Here is a 6,487-nt window from a genome sequence, read left to right as displayed (position 1 = left end):
TACAAATCCTGGTTATGGCTGAAGGATTTATACTCAGGCCTGTGTAATGCCCACAACTTTGCCCTTTGGCATTTGCACTGTTCTTGATTTATTTTCTTGCTTTCATTAATCACTAAAGTTCTCCTTGGAAATCTACTACTACTACCACTAGTAATAATAATATTTATTGACCTCTAATTATGTGATATACCAGGCACTGTTCTACACACTCAGAGAGTGATAACCCATTTAATCCTTATAACTCTATGAGGTAGCTTATGTTATTTACCTACATTTTATAGATGAGAAAATAAAGGCTGAAAAAGGTTAGCTAACTTACCTAAGCTAGTAAGTGGCTGAGCTAAAATTTAAACTCAGGTAGTCAGGTGACGAAATTATTTGGAAGATAAATGATTGCAAATAGCAAGGGACTTCCTGACTTTTCATTATTAAGGCATGATATAAAGTTTTCCTAGAAGGTATGAATTTACACAGAGATTAATGTACAATACGCATTTATATTCCAAAACCTTGTTTATGTTGTAAGTGTGTTTCTGTCTTGGGCTTATTTTTGTCTATCATGAAATTAAGTTCAAGAATAAGCCATGTCTATGAGCATTTGTATATATTTAACTGTGTAAAAATTACTTTCCCGAATATCAGTATAAATGTATAGTTACAGAAATGGTAAATTGACAAAACATCTCCTTTTTATTTTCAACTTAGAAAGCTATACAACCCCCCCCCCTTTTTTTTTTTTTTTTTTGCCTTATTAATTATCCAAAGAGTTTAAGGTTAGGTGGCTTGTTGAAACAAATCTTTTTAGCAAGATTAATTTTAAAGTTAGACATTATGAGTATCAAATTAAGCTGTCAGCCTGTGGAATGATACTGAGAGAGATGGGTTACAACCACCCCTCCCCCAACCTCTGCAGGGATTGGTAAGTATGAACAGGGATACCAGAGGCCAGGAATCACATTTTAGTAATTCTTTTCTAGTTATGTCAGATTTCTAGCATGCTATTAGAGACACATGTGTCATCCTCACCATCAACCAACATATCATTGCTGTTTCAAACTGTTACTAGAGCTGTTGACACAGAATATTGTGTCTGTCGACAGCTCCAATTAGCTGGCGTGTCTGACTGGTGACAGCATGGTCTACTTTTGTTTATGGGGACGGTGGGAGCTGTGTCTCTGTCTCCCAACCTCCAGTGGCAGACAGATGGATAGAGCTATATAATCATCAACGGAAGCGTGTGATATTCTGTCTTCACAAACCATCATGCCGAGCAGAACCAACGGCCTTTTGTCTGCTTTTAGAAATGACTGCAATCTCCCTCCCATCTGTCAAGTTATGAGGTGAATATATACAAAATGCATCATATATATGTACATGTGGACCACAATGGATTGGGATGTGAGAAGGAAATAAACATTAAAATAAAAGCCAATGTGATATTTAACTTTGTATCATGTCAGCATTGAAGATATCTTTGCCTTAGTACTAAGTTTCTAAAATGTCTTTCAGCAAAAAGCTTTGAAAAATAAATCAATCATAGTTTCATTATTATTTACATCCTACCAGTAAGAATTGATAAATTAAATTTTGTAACATTTGACATTCTCTACTGTGAATGACCTTTCCTTTGACATGTGGAAGAATCATCGGCTTGGAATTCCCTATATGTCATCTTCTCCACTAGTTCCCAACCTCTCATCGAAGAGAGACATGTGAGAGATGATGTTCATACAAAATAAACCCACCTTAGTAAGCATATCTGGATGTGTACAAGCAGAGTACATGGCTCAGAACTCCACTTTTTCCAATAGGGGAAGAGGAATGGAAAGCAGGTGATTGAGAATGATGCAATTATAGGACAAGTCTGGAATTTATTTTGCCTAAGAAATGTAAACCATTCCTAAATTTTATTAGTTCTATTGTTTGATGTGACTCATAAGTAGCCATTATGTGGCTGGAAACCACTGACCTAGTTCATCAACCCACCTCCCAACCTCAGTTACTATAACTCACCCCTCAGGTTCCAGCTCAAATGCCACTCCCCTGAGAAAACCTTCCTAGGACTTTTTTTTTTTTTCACAAATTGATTTTATTTATGATAACATTAACAAGTGATGGCAAGTGAAATGAAATACACTTATCTAAACTGCCCCTTCATAGTCTTATTTATCCAGTTGAGATACTTCTGTGAGAGAAGAGTATAGATGCCAGGTCCTCAAGGGTTTCCGCATTTCCCTAGAAGGCCAAAGGCAGTAATAACTCTAAAAGTACCCTCACATATCAAAGGGCTTCTAGAATCTCCATTGCATGAGTCTTTTCCACCCTTGAGGCTGCCGGCATAAATCATATTCAGCCCAATCACGCGATGATAATCATAGTGCTTTTGATCATTGCAGATTCTACTGTTTATGACGGTGATATTGACTTCTCTCAGAGTATCTGACTGAGGTGAGTTATTATGAATTTTCCCCCAGCCTGTAACTTGGCACATGGTTCCTGGTTTCACATCATCCCCTTTTTTAGGAAGATGGAGGGTGCTCACATTTTTATTAATTTTTGCCTTTTTTGGTCAGCTGTAAAAGTTTAAGATCACCCTCATGTGTGTCCTGGTCAAATATACATACATATTCACAATGTGAATGAATATACATATTCACAACACTCTGCTCTTTCCCTTCTTCGCACTTACTGCAGAGTTGGTAAAATCCATTTGTGTAACTGTTTGATTAACGTCTTCCTCTGCACTGAGTTCCAGGAGGGCAAGAACAGGCTGGTGTTGCTCACCATTGAATCTCTGATGTCCAGTAAAGTGCCTGGTACCTACTTGGGGCCCAGTACAGATGTGTTGGATGAATGTTGTTCAGGTGGACTCATACCAGAACTTTTCACATAAAAAAAATACTACTCTTCTGGCTTTCTTTCTTTCTTTCTTTCTTTCTTTCTTTCTTTCTTTCTAGAGCCTGCATGCATGAGTGAGGAGGGGCAGAAGGAGAGGGAGAGAGAGAGAATTTTAAACAGCTTCATGTCCAGTGCAGAGCCCAATGTAGGGCTTGATCTCATGACCCGTGAGATCATTCATGACCTGAGTTGAAATCAAGAGTTGGGCACTTAACTGACTGAGCCACCCAGGCACCCCTCTTCTGGTTTTCTAAGGCTAGAACTGCTTTTAAGGAAGTGCTTCTTTGTGTCTGATTTATACCTGTCAATTTAGCCCAGAACTAATATTAGGTAAATGCTGGTGGTGGTGGTGGGGAACAGGTTATGCTCTAGGCAGAAGGAGCAGCATCATGATGTTTCTAAAAGCCAAGTACTACAAGTGGCAGAATTGGAAGAGAGGTCTGAGGAGAGTAGGACTGAGAGAAAGGCCTTTAAATAATAGACTACCTATAGCTATCAGAGACCAAGCTGAAACTCTGACTTGGAAGCTCTGAACGGAAGAGTTCTTCTCACTCTCTTTTCATGGATAGTAAATATATCCATAGTGGTCCTATCCACACTGTGTCCCAGCAGACATGGAAAAGACACTCACCTCTTTGAAACAGGTTTGATAGTGATACCCCACATATCAAGTAGATAAGTGGCATGAATGAAAAATAAACATTTGTTGTTTTATGTGATTGAAATTTTGGGATTGGTTGTTATGACAGCATAACTGAACCCATTCTGACTGAGGTAGAAATCATTACATTATACTGAGTGATTTACATTTGCCTATATGTCAATTCATATGGTGAAAATAAATCATGTTTTTATTCTACTGTTCTGCATCCAAAAGTTGGCTGCACTTTAGGAGAAACTTGAAACCTTTTCCTGAATTCATGTTTGGAGTTTGAATATCAGTGTTTACTCAGTTGATAGCTCATTGAGGGCAGAGGCTGTCTTTTACATTTTCGTACCTCCCACTAAGCCCTACACACTTCACACATATAAGCATTGACAATTAAGTGAATGGATCACCTCTTAAACACTTCTTTTCCTGACTGAAGCCTGTCAGTCAATTTCATTTTTCTGCATAGGTTCCATTTCCCAAAATTTGCAACCTTAAATTGTAGGACTAACGACACATGATGGTATGAACACCTATAAGCAACCGCCTTTCATTTCTGAGTTAAGTCAGGAATTTTCTGGCCCCTGGATTCAGTTTTGTTGCCTTTGCTTAGCCAGCCAATGCTGGTCTATTGTTTCTGTGGTTCTTTCTTGATGGACTTTGGATCTTGGGAAAGATATTTAAAAACTCTGTTTATTTAGCATTTGCTTTCCAAGACATTTTCATATTTTTCTCATTTGATCCTCCCTAGAAACCTTAGGAAAAGTGGCTAAGGTAGATATTTCCCCCATTTGATAGATGGGTGAAGTAAGATTCAGAAAGGCCTTCCAAGTAGCAAATGGAACATGTACCATTGAGTCTTTGGCAGGAAGTCTTACTGTGCCAAAGTCAGGAAATCAGATAAATATTTACCTTGCTGTGCTTTACCACCACTTTGATTTTCCAAGAGGTAGAGGTTACTGCCCCTCTCAACTTACTTCTCATTAGTAAGGCGATGTCTGTGAAGGTGATGGGGATTGTGGGAGAAAATGTGTGCATTTTTCTGACTTAAAGATGGTCGAAGGAGCAAAGATAAGCACAAATATGCTCTTCAGGCATTCAGAATGCCTTTTTCCCCTCTAAATCAAAGAAATGACTCTCAAGAAATGGCATCCTTCTATGGACAGAGACTTTAAAAGGGAACATAGCTCAAAGGAGACAGGGGGTCTGAAAAATGTAATTCTGATCATATATTCATGAATAATCCCCATGTGAATAAAGGTAGGCACATCTAAGGAAGCTTTTGTGACTGTCAAGGGGCTCTCTGATGAGCTTATATTTAAAAGGACTCAGAAGAGAGATGGAAGAAGGGAAGTACAATGATGGATGAGACTGGCTGGGCAGTGCCTGATAGTGGGAGGAATAGACCATAAGCTGCTCAGCTACAGGTGACCCTGGATGGGCCATTCTTTGCTTATGTGGGCCTTATAGTAGACATTCTTTCTCCCAAATTTAAGATTTAAGATTTACAAACACTAAACATGCAAAAGCGTGATCCTAAACAGAGTGTATTCAAGTAAGACCAGCCCAGAATGAGTGAAAGCTGATAAAAAAAAATGCTAAAGAATATAAAGTTGCTTTCAAGCAAGGAAAATTAGAAAGAGAGCTATAAAAGTGAAGGTGGATGGCATGGGTAAACATATCCTATAAACTGTGGGGAGATACAGAATGTGAGGAGGCCTGGTTCTGATTAGTGTTAGGCCCCTTGCTTTGGGAATCTTTTGCTTTGTTACCAGGAATCACTTCTATTTGCCTGTGGAGTGATCTAACAAGAAGAATAATCTTCAAACTGAGAGGGCAGAACAAACAATGCAAGGAGGAAACAGAGCCAAGAGAGATGAAGAGAGAGAGTATCAAGTGCCCTTAATGAGAAAACTTTCTATGGTTGAAAGAACTGCATCCCAGGATGCTGAAACACCTTAAAGATATGATCAAAGGACCAGTCTTGCTGCTCTTAAGAAACCACAGAGAACAGGAGAAGAGTCAGAAGACTGAAGAATAAACACCATCCCAGTTTTCTAAAAAGATAGAAGGATAAAGCATTTGTCTGATGAACACAATATTGTTCTCTAGCAAAAATAGAATACATTTTTCAATTAGAGAGTTTGTGAGCACATTGTGATAAAAGCAGCGCATGTTAAGAGTCAACATGGTTCTCATGTTCGGATTCTCGCTCAGAACAAATCCTGATTATTAAACACACACACACACGCACAGGCACAGGCACAGGCACACAGACAACAGCACTGGGTTGGTAGTTATAAGCAGAATGATAGCCCCCAAAATGTTCTCATTCTCATTCCTGAACCTATAAATAAGTTAGGTTACATGGCAAAGAAGAATTAAGGTTGTAGTTGCTAATCAACTGAATTTGAACGGGGAGATTACCCTGGTTTATCTGGATGGGCCCAATGTAATCACAAGGCTCCTTAAATGTGGAAGAGGGAGGCAGAAGAGTGATGCCCTGAATGAAAGACTGCACTGGCCATTGCTACCTTTGAAGATAGAAGACTTCCATGAGCCAAGGAATGTTAGTGGTCCCTAACAGCTAGAAGAGGCAAAAAACAATTCTTGAGAGCCCCCAGAAGGAACACCAACTCTGCAGACACCTTGATTTTATCTTAGTGAGTTCTGATCTCCAGAAATGTAAAATAAATAATCTGCTCTTTTAAGCCACTAAATTGGTGGTAGTCTGTTACAGCAGCACTAAGAAACTAAGACACTAGGCATGGGGAGTATCTTGACTCCACGAGGTCTTTGAGAGATTTTCTTACAAACCTGATGGGAAAATTATTAGCAATATTGTCTAGATGAATTTCCACTTTCTTGACCAATCATCCCATGTCACCCTGAGAGAAATTGTCCCGCATCCTGACACAAGACTCTGACCTGGGTGTAATC

General features: G+C 39.0%; 1 pseudogene; it reads right to left on the bottom strand.

Annotated features, from left to right (window-relative positions):
- Window positions 1–2,098: 2,098 nt before the first annotated feature.
- Window positions 2,099–2,651, bottom strand: LOC132684282 (granzyme A pseudogene; annotated as a pseudogene).
- Between the last annotated feature and the right edge of the window lie 3,836 nt (window positions 2,652–6,487).

The sequence above is a fragment of the Panthera onca genome, chromosome C2 (assembly GCF_046562875.1).
Source record: "Panthera onca isolate mPanOnc1 chromosome C2, mPanOnc1 haplotype 2, whole genome shotgun sequence".
NCBI classification, from domain to species: domain Eukaryota; kingdom Metazoa; phylum Chordata; class Mammalia; order Carnivora; family Felidae; genus Panthera; species Panthera onca.
This window is presented reverse-complemented; position numbering and strand designations above follow the sequence as displayed.